Source organism: Gymnodraco acuticeps, unplaced genomic scaffold, assembly GCF_902827175.1.
Source record: "Gymnodraco acuticeps unplaced genomic scaffold, fGymAcu1.1, whole genome shotgun sequence".
In the NCBI taxonomy this organism is placed as follows: domain Eukaryota; kingdom Metazoa; phylum Chordata; class Actinopteri; order Perciformes; family Bathydraconidae; genus Gymnodraco; species Gymnodraco acuticeps.
The window spans coordinates 765,577-779,636 of NW_022992250.1; the positions used below are offsets into that span (position 1 = coordinate 765,577).

The following is a 14,060-nucleotide window of genomic DNA, read 5'->3' on the forward strand; positions in this document are numbered from 1 at the left end:
CAGTAGGAAAGAAGTTTATCTCTGGAGAAGGAGATAAAAAGGGGGATTGTAGAGTATTATCATCTGATATTTAAGAAATGTGTTACATTTGAAATGGCAGAAAGTCTTGTTGCAAATTCCAGATAGATATTAAGAGAGATCCCTTGGGTTTCTCTGGTGGTTATCAATAGTAGCAGTTAAGTGAATACTGTTCAAACAATACCTATGTTTGTGTTTTATATTGATTTCTCTGTTTTATCCTTTCATAAATGTAAGGACTAAAAATGGCTATAAACATTCTGGGCTGGTTGGAGTAAACAGGGTTTTATTGCTCTGTGGGGGAGGTGTAGGTATGCAGGCCTTGAGACCTTTTGTTGGAAAGTGAGCCTGTTTGGTTTCCTGCTGGCCAGCGTTGCGTCTCCCAATGAGATGACCTGAAAAGATGACCAGCTGACCTAACCCCTAACCCCTCCTTCTTATTCTGGTATATCTGCTGGAGATCCCTGGCGTTCGGTCTCTCTTCACATGCTGCCAGGACCGGAAGGATCTCCGCAGCACGCGAACCAGGGCAGGAGTAGGCCGGCATACTCCTTAACCATTACAATATAATTGTAATATATTATGTTGTATTGTAATGATTGTATTGCATTGTCATATTACCATTAAAGTAGATTATTGTTTAACGGTTACTTGGTAGCTCTGGATTCCTTCCTGTATCATAACCAGCTTGATAGGGACGCGCGGAGATTTGAAAAGCAGACCAGATATCCCTTTAAATCTCTAACAATATCTATATATCTGACCATTAGAATCTGGTAAGATTAGAATCTTAGCTAACGTTAGCTAAAGCTAGCGCTACTAGTTAGCTACGCAATTCTTTCACACACAGTGACGTCACAGCTACCCACAATGCAACACGCACCATATCTTTTTTTATAAAGACGCCATTTGTCTGGAAGGGGCAAAAATCCTGGTGATGCTAATATAAACAGCTAGCTTATGTAGCCAGGCAGAGCGCACTAGGTTTTTTTTCTGAATTAACGACCGAAGAAATCGCTGCATGTCTTCGGATTACATCTCTGGACTTGAGGGGTGTGTTCTAGGTCATTACCAGCGTAAACTAGAGCTGTGTTGGTTGTTGGATGTACAATTTATGGAATTACGACCCTCAAAAGTGGCCTTCGGTCGATTTTGGCATCTACGTCTATCTTCTGGAAACACCAGGTGAATACCCCACTTGTCACAATAATATTATCATGCCAATGCATATATGTGGTATTTTAGAGTTGACTATATTGATTAAGGCAATCGACTATGATATTCTGTATGCACCTCGCGTGAAATGGTTGATACCGGAAGTACGGTGTCGCCCTCGGCCCAAAACCCGTATGTGTGTGTGAAAGAATGGTTTGTTGCTTTGCTCCGGGTTGCAGCCACAGGTCTTCGCATGAAACGTGCTCGTTCTATCGTTTCCCGGCCAATGTTTTCCAAAGGAGAGTCTGGATTCGTGCCATGAGGTAAGCTAACGTTACATTTGTGTCCATGTCACGGTGAAATGTAAATGATGGGTAGTGACTGTATCGCCGTTTTAGAGATGGCGCTGCTGAAAAGACCGCAACATAAGTAAAGATAATGAATAAATCCTATTAAAAACCTGTGTCGCTTATATGATAAGTCTAATTAGTACAAGCAGCATAACGTTTCACCATGTAACTAAAGATTGTAGTCAGGGAAATCAGTTTGACATATTGAACTAATAACAAATCACCTCTGGCTGGCAGAGAACTCTCTGCTCCATAGCTTCTCTTGGACGTAAAATCACATGTACATTTTACATTTATATTCAATTTAATATTCCATCCCTCACATACTTTTGTATATATAATAACTTATATTTTCTTTTTATGCTGCTGCAACACAAACATTTACCAAATTGGGATCAATAAAGTAATATATTATCTTAATTAAGAAATCTAACTATTATAATTAGTGGAGCAGCTGACACCTATTTTCAATATGGATTAATCTACCATTTATTTCTTTTAGTTCAATTTTGATCTATAAAAATGTCAAAATAATGAGACAAAGTGCAAGGTTATATCTTTAGATGTTTTTGTTTTAGCCTATGTACTGTATGTCTTAATGCTCTTATATGTGATGGTGTGACTTCCATGAAACTAATATTTTATATCTTCCCAACAGACGAGCTGACAGGAAGCCCAATGCCTGTTCCCGCATCTGCAGCTGTCATTTTCTTTTACAAAAGAGAAAAAGGCCTGTTTCCTTTAAAGCACAGAATGTAGAAGAGCATTCCTACTGTCTGAGAGGGATAATTGATGGAATGGAGGAAGAAGCTGCGTGTCTAATGACTGAGGAGGAAGCAGGTCCATCAACACAGGCGGCTGCTAATGAAGATCCTCAACCACTATCTGAGAATGCCGAGGAGCAAGCAACCACGGTAGAAAAAAAACTTCAATCTCAGCAAAGACACATAATGCAGCTAGAGATCCAGCTAGAGGAGTCCAAGGCAAAGCAGAGTTACTGCCGTGACAAGTATTCTGCCTCTCAGCTGAGTGAAAAGGTTCTTCGGATGGAGACAGGATTGCCAGATAGAGACACATTCAGTGCTGTGTGTGAGTATGTTGCTCATTTTGAGGGTTCCATTACATACCCAGAAGGTTGGTTCCCCAAATCACTGAGTCTTGAAGACCAAGTTTTCATGACCCTCATGAAACTGCGTCATAAATAATTACACACACCTTCATCTGGCTGCACTCTTTCACTGCGGTGAAAGCACTGTCAGAAATGTGATATTAACATTTATAGAGGTTCTCCATAAATTACTTTTTAAGGACATAATGAGTACTGTTCCCAGCCGGGAGAAAAATAAAACCAGCTTGCCTTCTTCATTTCGGCACATCCAAAACTGCAGAATGATAGTGGATTGTACGGACATCAAAATTGCTATCCCCAAGCAAATGGATATCCAGAAAGAGACCTACTCTGCTTACCGTGGCATGCACTCCTTCAAACTAATGCTGGGGGTAGCACCAAATGCTGTGATCATATACTGCAGCAAACTATACCCAGGATTAACAAGTGACAAAGAAATAGTACGGGATTCTGGTGTTCTTCAGCATTTCAAACCTGGAGATCTGATATTGGCTGACAAGGGATTCTTAATCCAGAACATTCTTCCTGAAGGAGTCACTGTCAACATTCCCCCATTCCTCTGTCATGGCCAACTGACACACAGCGAAGCACAGGCTACAAAGCTTATCGCACAAAATAGGATTCACGTCGAGAGAGCAAATGCTCGTTTGAAAGAATTTAGGATCCTAAAGTTCATTCCATCTCACCTGAGGCACTTCGCAGATAAACTGGTGCAGGTATGTTGCACACTAGTGAACTTCCAACGTCCTCTCATAAAAGAGGTGGCAGAAAAATAGTGTCTTTTCACATGTAAACACATATGTTTCATACACATCTTTTCAACTCTGTAAGCCCCCCTCCCCCCCTCTCAATCAATTTCCTCTTGACTGACTTTTCTGTTTATTTTATTTTACTATATTTATTTGTTTGCCTGTCCTTGTTTCTCTACCCTCCCTCATACTGTAAAGCGTCTTTGAGTTGTAGAAAAGCGCTATATAAATAAAATGTATTATTATTATTATTATACTTTGTTTTACATTTTGAGTTCATCATTACACTCAAACTGTCTTTTCATTGGGTGCATTTTATTTATTTTATTTAGATTCTGCTGTTTAATCAATCCAGAAACATGTTTCATACTTTGTTTTACATTTTGAGTTCATCATTAAACTCAAACAATGTCTTTAAACTGGGTGCATTTTATCTCTTTTATTTAGGTTCTGTTTAATACACATGTTAATTTGACTCAGATGTGCTGATAATATCTGCAAATATAAATCTTTAAACTGTCTTTTTACCGTGAAAAGTCTGGCCTCTCCGGTAGGCTCATGTTTGTTTTCTGTCTTTCTCTATCAAAAACGTTACTCCAAAGAATGGTTTGTGATTTGGGATTCAGAGGCAGGCTTGAATCAAGAAACCACAATAGTTTTCTGCATGGACTGCCTTTTTTTATTAAGAAATATTATTTTGTAAATATGTTATTCTCTGTAGTCAGAAACCTAACACTCTAACAACCACAACATTGCAAAGGTGAGTAAATGTAAATGAAAAACGATTCACAATTTCTTAAAATTACTATATTTGAAAATGATAGATTTATGATCTTTTTCATCGAACATATGGACGACTCAAACAAGGATCGCAGCAGCTACAAGAAAGATCTTCAAAGGGGAACCATAACATCCTGAAGATGAGTTTTCTCTAAAAAAAATATTTAATTTTAACAGCAGTGCTCTCTGAACTCAGAACAAGTAAATTAATATGCCTTTTTGTTTTTCTATCTTTTTCAGAAAATAACCACAACAGTGACAAAGGTGATTATTCCGGCAGTGCCAGCTTTGGAAGCATGTGGGCCTTGAAAAAGTCCTCAAGAGCCAACAGGTTAGGCTGCCAATTGTCATCTCGGGCTATCGGAATGATGACACTGTCTTTCGTAGTCCAGACCACAAAGTAGCAAGTCTCTCTTGCAGTGAGGTGAAGCTGACCTTGCACTTGGTGCCAGTAAGGATGTTCCTCACGCAGGCTGAATGTTTCTCCCTCCTTACTGACACAGAAGCCCTTGATTTGCAATGCTTCACTAATTGTCATTTCCCTGGCTCCGTAGGGACACTTTACCTCCAGCACAGCGGAAGACCCTACCAGACCATCTGGAGATGCCCCCAACACTCCTGATTGGGAGAGCCACAAACCTGACTCATGGACCTGCATCTGGGTTGCAGTGGTGAATGCCCTGACGCCCTCACATTCATTCATAGTCCCCCACTGGACAGACAAAACACCATCAAGGGCCTGTTGTTGCCCTAGCACCCTGGCAATAAGGGAAGCAGTCACACTCTTTGACCTCAGGACAGCTCCAAAGTTGCTGGCAGTCAACCTTCCTTTCCTGAACAAATGCCAGTTTGGGTTGGTTCGCTGACCAGTGGTAGCCACCTGAATTGCCCTCTGTTGCTCCTCAGACAATGCCATGCTTGCCACAATTGCCTCACGTCCCTGATGCCCAACAGATTTGATAATTTCAAGAACAGTAAGTGTTTCCAAGCTGTAGTGTTCCTCTTCTGGCTCGGGGGAGAGAAGCCAAGAAATTCCTGAGAACCTGCCCCCGAGTCTGTCCCTCAGCCAGTCACGATCTTCGGAGGTGGGCTCTCTTGTCAGCGGGTTGAATGAGTTATTGGTTGGAGGAAATAGCTCCTCCACTGAATGCGTACGTTTAGCTGCCTTTGGCTTCTTCCACTGACAGGGGGTGTCAGTGCAGCTGAAACTGTGGATGGCAAAGATGGCTAATGCAGCCGCATGACTGCATTTACATTCTCCACGTGGGCATTCACATTTTGTGGAGAGAATTCCCTCTTCTCCTGTAGATACTGTTAGAAATTAAAATCAATGTTTTGATGGCATAATGTACCTTAAATGTACCTTCAGTTTAAATGCTGTTTTATACTGAAAAACCAGAAAATTATTGTGCACAACCAGTTAAGCTTTTATTGTGAAAATCCTTCATCTCCGGTTAGCATGTGGCTAGTTTACCATTTCTTATAGAGGTTAATAGGCTACATGCACAGTCACTTCCGCATTCTACTCACAGCGGCCGATTCATTTCCTGTTTGAAAATGACGACCTTCTACACCCGCTGCCTACAAGAGCTTCCGAAATTAAAAATGTCAGATGTTCATCGGATTTGCCGGACGACTAAAGCCCCAGCCAGCAAACTCGATAAAGGCTTCAAATGATATGCTGCGTCATATATACACAACTATGAAGGTAAGAAGGTAACCGGTGTTGCAGTATAACGTGAGTCATGACAACTGGCGACATTCTATTATTTTCGTCATAGGAATCCGGGGCGTGTACATTGAGGACCCATTGTTGACTTACCATGTCGATCGCCTCGTTTGTCGTTTACGTTCATCTTTTGCTATATCTGCCTTCCTAAGATCACTTTGATGCACATTCAGTACTCGTATGTGAGGTTGTGGGTGAGAGGTGGATATCGTGATGCTTACAGGGAGGTATCGAACATTACAAAGTAGGTGACTGTGTGGATGCCTGTTCAAAATATTGCAAACTTGAATAAATCATTTAAATTATATATTTGTGTCCGACTTTCATTTGTACATCGTTATTAATGTGATCTATAGTAGCTTTGATAGCTGCCCATACCTTCAGACAGCCTAAAAGTAAAACACAAGTCGTTTATTCACAGCCCGAACGCTCATCGACATGACTGGATCACTCATGACAAGTTGTGATCAGCTCCGATTAAATTGTGATATAAATGCTGTAGCTATTCTCCAGGGAGCACGTTTTTTTAATGAAATACCTGTATCCCTCTCATCACAACAAGACTCTACACTGTGCAGGAAAAACAATTACATACATGAAAATAACCTTGATGCATGGGAATGAAACACACAAACTATCTTCCGTGGCTATACTGATGTCACAGTAACGGTCAACCACAGAAACGTAAGTCCAGCGGGGCACAAGTTGAATACATATAAAACATTTGTACATCGTTCTTAATGTGATGTATAGTAGCTTTGATAGCTGTCCATACCTTCAGACAGCCTAAAAGTAAAACACAAGTTGTTTATTCACAGCCCGAAAGCAGCATCGAGATGACTGGATCATCTGCAGTGTTGGGCAAATTACTTCCAAAATGTAATACAGTACATTACTTATTACTGTCTTTTTTAAGTAATAGGCTACGTTACATTACAATATTACTGTCTCTGAAATGTAATGATCTACACTACTTTTATATTAGCCTACTTTTGATCACAAATACATGGATCCTGAGATTGAAGCTCAAGCCGGTGACCAGTGAGATTGTTCTAACAATTTCCAATAAATGTTATTCTGAAACATAACTATCACTGTTGTCTTTCCTTCGATAAATGAAGCCAAAAATATGTCAAGCTGGCGCTTAGCCCTCCAAAAAGTGCATGGTTGCAACTTAGACAGTTAAACATTTTATATCAGTATCAACACGGAAGGCAGACAGAATTGCTTAGACACAGGTGTCACATGAACTTTAAATGTTCTGGAAAGTTCCTTATACAGCTTTAGCCTTTTTTATCTCATGAAGTCCCTAAGTGACACACACTGAACAGTCTGGTGGGTTATGGTCCTTGTCATTTGCTTTTGTGTTCCCATAACAACATGTCCAAGATGTCCATGTGCCAGGCTAACACATGTGACAGAACTAGCTACATTTGGAAAGGTTTTTTGTTGCTAAAGTTAACATTCAAGCCATTTAAGAATAAAAATGCTTACATGACATGTCATTTGTTAAACATTAAGCTGTCTTCGGCTCTTTTCTGATTCTGATTACATATAACCTGTTGTAGAAACATTTATTGATGAAATTGATATGAAACAAATGCCATAAATATTGCTGTGACACTGATGTCACATCGGGACATTAACCCTAAACATTCACAGTAAACCCGGAGTGACATATATGCATAATTACAAATATGATTATGATCTGCTCAGTTAATTTAGCTGATTCAATTATATTTAGTTAACATATTCTTTATTATTCAATTTAAAGTATGTTCAAACAAATGGAAACCAAAAAATCATCCTCATTCATGAAGTTATAAATAAGAGTTACTTTACCATTAAAGCCCAATGTGACACATATGTCACATTTCAGATATTTGACACTAGGAGGGGTTACTTGTCAGAAATGTGTTCTAGGTCTATTTAGGTCTATTTAGTCTAAATGACGTTCCCCTTAATTTCACCAAAAGTAGAAATGGGTCCGGGTTTTTATGGGTTAAACGTATAGGCTTAAAGGCATAATATAACTACTGTATTATATGTATTCAACGTGTGCCCCGCTGGACTTACTTTTCTGTAGTTTACCGTTCTGTGACATATCAGTATAGCCACGGAAGATAGTTTGTGTGTTTCATTCCCATGCATCAAGGTTATTTTCATGTATGTAATTGTTTTTCCTGCACAGTGTAGAGTCTTGTTGTGATGAGAGGGATACAGGTATTTCATTAAAAAAACGTGCTCCCTGGAGAATAGCTACAGCATCTATATCACAATTTATTCGGAGCTGATCACAACTTGTCATGAGTGATCCAGTCATGTCGATGAGCGTTCGGGCTGTGAATAAACGACTTGTGTTTTACTTTTAGGCTGTCTGAAGGTATGGACAGCTATCAAAGCTACTATAGATCACATTAATAACGATGTACAAATGAAAGTCGGACACAAATATATAATTTAAATGATTTATTCAAGTTTGCAATATTTTGAACAGGCATCCACACAGTCACCTACTTTGTAATGTTCGATACCTCCCTGTAAGCGTCACGATATCCACCTCTCACCCACAACCTCACATACGAGTACTGAATGTGCATCAAAGTGATCTTAGGAAGGCAGATATAGCAAAAGATGAACGCAAACGACAAACGAGGCGATCGACATGGTAAGTCAACAATGGGTCCTCAATGTACACGCCCCCGATTCCTATGACGAAAATAATAGAATGTCGCCAGTTGTCATGACTCACGTTATACTGCAACACCGGTACTAACCAGCTAGCTTATGCTCCGGGTTACGCTAACATTAGCTGTCAAAAGCTAGGTAACGCTAGAGCCCTATAGTATAACTACTATTATTATTATTATTATTATTATTATTATTATTATTATACTACTACTATAGTAGACTAGTATAGGGCTCTGGGTAACGCTATGTACTGTTTCTGGTGTTAATTATTTAAAACATTAGCCATTTTGCTAACAAATACTATCGTTTAATAGCCTTATAGCCTAGCCAAGGTTGTCTTGTTGTTAGCCACACTGCATAATGGTATCAGCTTTTGTAAAGCAATGTTGCCATAGATATTTTGACGTGAGTATAGATCTAACGCTGTTGCTCTGTTTTTCTTCATTCAGTGTCCAATAAAGACAGGCTGACAGGGCAGGTCAGCGTGAGAGCCTTGTGCTACAGGTCAATGCGGAAGAGCGAGACAGCACACAGTTTGAGTGTAGGCAGGCAGCATTGACACTGTTCCCCCCTGTTTATTGAGTTTCAGTTCAGTTAAACATTAGTTTACCTTAAGGGAATCTCAACAGTGTCCTACTTCTCCCTGCTTTATCACAGCTGATTGGTCAGATATTATTACATTGATTATGGATGTGTAAGTTTGGGGGTTAAAATATATAGTCAAAACTGCTTTAATACAATTTTCAAGGCATCTTAGTTTCCAAAGAAAGTTCATTGTGGTATTGTAGGGTAAGAGGGTAACACTAAGCATTCAGGAATACATGCTTCTTCTAGGATAATGGGTCAGTAAAAATAACCAATAATTCTACTCATAATAACCTCCTGGCTCATAGTAACAAGTGAGGTTACTAATCACTAGTATTTCTTCTCTCTTTTTTAGATAACGCTTCGTGATTCATCACCAGTGGTGCTCACGCACAACCAGTGCTCCTGTGTTGCAGGAACTGTTTGTGCAATCACACAGTAGCATTGCTGTTCCAAACAGCACACTACACTGAACATGCCAGTTGTGCCACCTGTGCATAGCTGTACTGAATCGGAACAGCAATGGCACAAGCCGCGAACAATGGTAATTTCAATGAGGTTCAAATACTTGTAATCTTTCACAGAGTTTTTGTTTTAAAGTGACTCAACGAACAGTAATTGTCTTTTCCTTAAGGGTGTGAAGCCAGGGCCCATCAACTCCATGGTCTTCACCAAGCCTGTACCAAATAGGATGGTGCAGACTGGAGTAAGGTAATTTTAGCTGGAAAATTGTGTTTCCTGTATTTTTAAAATTCATAATTCTGGTGCTGTATTCCTAACCTTTATTGTCACATTAATGTGCTATATTGTCTTTGCCATTCTTTGTAGGAGTGGATTCTACAGAGGCATGGTGGGGCCATTACCAGATCCCTGCCTGTTCAGAGTTACGGAGGCATACTCAGCATTCAGCATTGAAGACAGGCCGCTTGTGACCACAATGAACATGAGACCTGACAAGCCCCTTGTGGAAAGTGCCTTCGGGATTGTGCAGGAGGGCAGTGTTCTGTCCTATCAGATGCCTGCTTTGACGTCTCGGTACACCACACTTCACACTGACACACCACCAACACCCCACTTGCCCATAGAGGGGTATGTGATCTTGCCATGTGATTTACCGCTGGTGTGCTCAGAAGAGGAGCAACTACATATGAACAGCTTATCTGTTGATTTGGAAATGTCTCACAAAATTGAGGAGGCTACCCATGAGCAAAGCTCTAGCTCAGAGTGGCATCTGCTCCGCAAACCCAGGGTTACTGCCTCTAGGTTTAGAGAGATTTGTCACGTCAGAGGTGAGAGCTCTGCTAACTCTCTTGCAGAGCGAATACTCAAAGGTACAAGGCAGACTGCAGAAATGAGGAGAGGTGCCGAGATGGAGCCCACAGTAGCAGCTGAATACAGTAGACTGGCAAACGTGAACTACTCCCCTTGTGGCCTTGTCATTCACCCCTCTACGCCCTGGCTTGGTGCCTCCCCTGATGGAGTTGTTTTTGACCCAACAGAATATCCCCAATTTGGCCTTGTTGAATTAAAATGTCCCAAATTATGTCGACTGCAAATATGTGCAGATAGAATGTGGCTCCCCTAAGCTCAAGAAAAGCCATGCCTATTACTGGCAAGTACAGGGTCAACTTCTTGTATCTGGGATGCAGTGGTGTGATTTTGTAGTGTGGGCACAAGAGGACTACCTGGTGCAAAGAATATACACAGATCCAGAAGTGCAAAGAGCAATCGGAGAAAAAGTAGACTTTTTTTTTTTTTTACACATACATGCCGAAGTACCTGTCATTAAAAAAGTAGTGGGCACTGTAGCCATTGTTAACTCTGTAAGCAGTTAGCTGCTAGACCCTGGATCAGCCATCATTGTTTTTAGGAGGCAATCCCTCAATCATGTGTTCTGAATGACAACAAAATGTGATTTCAATATTTTGTTTTTGATATATATTGTTTGTCACATTTCATATATGTAAATAAATATACAATTGTATTTAAAAAGACAATAAAGTGAAGTGATTTGTGTAATGAATAGTAAATCATTGCATTTGTAAGAAATCATCAACGCATTGTAATTTGCTATTTACCATTTATTCAAACAAAACACTAGCGTGTGTCAGGCAACACAGGATTACGGTGTGCTCACCCAGCTTAATCACAGCTACCTGCACAGGTGTCATCATCTTGTCTTATTTCACCCATTTCTTGACCAGTGCTTTGTTCTGATAGTTTGACAGCATACATGCTACTGCAAACAGTTGGTTGATGTTGTAGGCATGGGACAGGAGGATGACACCATCAAAAAGTTTGTTCTCTTTTATCCTCCTAATGACACGCTCCACATGAACCCTCAGTCTGGCAATGGCCTGTGTCTCCCTCACCTGATAGGCTGGCATTTGCTTCTGCTTTGACAGAAAAGGTGGGCAGTACACCTTGCATTTGCAGCAATCGCTGATCAGGAAGCCCTTATCTACCATCACTGCCATGTTTTCAGTCAACAACGCAGCTATTCCAGATTGTTTGAAAATCTCCTTGTCGCTGACAGAACCACCATACAGACTGGAAACAAATGTCACTGCGCCATGTGGGGCTATGCCAACCAGGGCTTTCATGGTGCAGTGAGATTTGTATGTAGAATACATTTCACTTTGGAGGAGGAGTGAGGATGGTGTTTGACACCTCAGCTCTGTGCAATCCAGGATCACCTGTGTGTCTGGGAAATCTTTGAATGTCTCTGGGAGGTGGGCTTGAACTTCTGCAGGTGTAAGCCAGATGCACTGTGACCCCAATAAAGTTGTAAGAAAACTTGTCCATGTTGCAATGATGCGGCTCACAGTGGACTGGTGTACGTTGAAGCGGTTTGCAAGGTCCCTCTCTTTCAAACCCACCGACCGGAAGCAGAGAAAAAGGAAGAACTCGTCAATTGGCTGAAGCAGCTGTCTCTGGAAGATAAACAAAAAAAGGGTACTATATTAATGTCATGAGTGTAGCACACCATGGGAAAAACATTAAGTTGTTTTAGTTCTCTGATGTATTCAAAAAGGATTGAGTACTATAGCTTTTTAGCCTACACGAAAGCAATGAAATGTCGGAGAAACATTTTCCATTCAGTTTGTGTTTAGATTGTGTGTTAAAAGAAACGTAGCCTACCGTTGATGGACGTGCGTGTGTAACCACTTCTTCATTCCTCTTGGCAGCTGATATCGCTCTTGTAGCCTAACACGAACCATTTTATAAATGGAAGGCTCAATCAAAAACCAGAAGGCCATCAGGTGGTTATAGCTCGGGAATCTGTACACAAAAGACACATGTCAGTCATTAATTGACTCGTTAACTGTAACACATGGGCTAATGCTTTCCTCTTGTTTGCTATAATACATTACAATTCAAATAGACTGATTAAGAAGGCACTTGGTGCAGGTATAGTAATATACAGCAGTAACATGTAACAACTACATTAAAGCAGCAGTAATAATAATCTAAAACATACAGGGAACATTTTACACAGAATGACTACTTTTACTCTTCATTCTTAAGTGTGCAACTGGGAGAAACGCAGTGGATATGTACTTTTACTTTGGTAAGGTTTTGAAGATTTCCACTTGTAGTAAAGTATTATCAGTATGTTGTTAGTATTAGTATGTTTTACTCCACCACATTTAGTTAACCTTCATAGTTTCTAGTTACTTATGAAAACACATGATTTATGATTCTACATGTTCAGTTCAGGAGTATTTTCAAACCATAGTATTTGTACTTATACTTCAGTTAAGTTGAGTAGCCTACTTATTCCAACACTGCATGGAAATAGTCAGCAGTCAAACGGCAGGTAAACAGGATTATTTATAAGCTAACCCATCTCAAAAACTTGGATAGAATTTAGCCAAAACATCACCTGGTATAGAATCGGATGTTGTCGTCGGAGCCAGCAAACCGCTGTAAGCAAAACTCTCGCTGGACTCTTAACTCCTGCAGATCCTCCAATGTTTTGGAGTTGTCTTCTGTAGCTTGAGAGGACATGTCCAGTGAAGCTGGTTCAGGGGTTGAGCAGTAATCATGGTCACGGACATCGATGTGCTCTTCCCGCTCCTCCCGAGAGACTGGTTCAGTGGGCCGCTCCCTTCTCTCCCAAACACTAGCCCGCGGTGTTTGAGCAGTGAAGTGATTCCACTCAAACAGAGTTGGGACAGCACCTTTCACAAGCCTCCTACGGCCATCAAGGGTTTTTGGCTCTATTAGTTGATCCGTAGCGAAGTGACGACTGCAGACCTTGGAGTGAGAGGAGATTGTAAAGTTATCGCGTCGTATTTTAACCAGCCACTGTCTTCGCAGCTCGAGTTCGGTCGGAAAGCCATGGAAACGTAGGACGCCGTTGAATTTAGCTGACGCCGTACAAAGTGGGACACAGCAGTGCTCGGAGTAGTTCTTTACTTGTCTTTGCAAATGCTCCGTTTTGAAAATCTTCCGTCGACTCATATTTAAACCACAGATTTAAACAGTAAAACATTTGTGGACGCTCAGCTACGCAGACCAGAAGCAACCCGGAAGCGTCCGAGCAGTATAACGGCTAAGGCGGAAGTACGTCTCAGACCCTAGTGCATGTAGCCTATTTAGTTGCGAAATGACATGGAGTGATGCACACCGAAACCTACTGATTTTAACACTTTAACTATAGACGTATTATTATTGCTGAATATTAAATGAAGGTATAGTTTATTTGAATAAAGTTATTGTTTACAGACGTGGGTAAGATGTGACAATATCCGGAATGACCAGAAACCAAACCAGCCGTGAAGTATTTTCTGTATTTTTTAGAATATTAACTACAACGTTTAGAATGTGTTAAAGGAAAAGTGATGAAAGACAATATGAGGAGAAGAGGC

At 40.6% G+C, this 14,060-nt stretch overlaps 1 long non-coding RNA gene across 1 annotated transcript; it reads right to left on the reverse strand.

The window, feature by feature from the left end:
* Nucleotides 1-11,249: 11,249 nt before the first annotated feature.
* Nucleotides 11,250-13,202, reverse strand: LOC117540083. The gene is made up of 3 exons (XR_004568114.1): nucleotides 13,073-13,202; nucleotides 12,328-12,468; nucleotides 11,250-12,119 (listed from the first exon to the last, which is right to left on the reverse strand). It is a non-coding gene; the product is annotated as an uncharacterized LOC117540083 (long non-coding RNA).
* Between the last annotated feature and the right edge of the window lie 858 nt (nucleotides 13,203-14,060).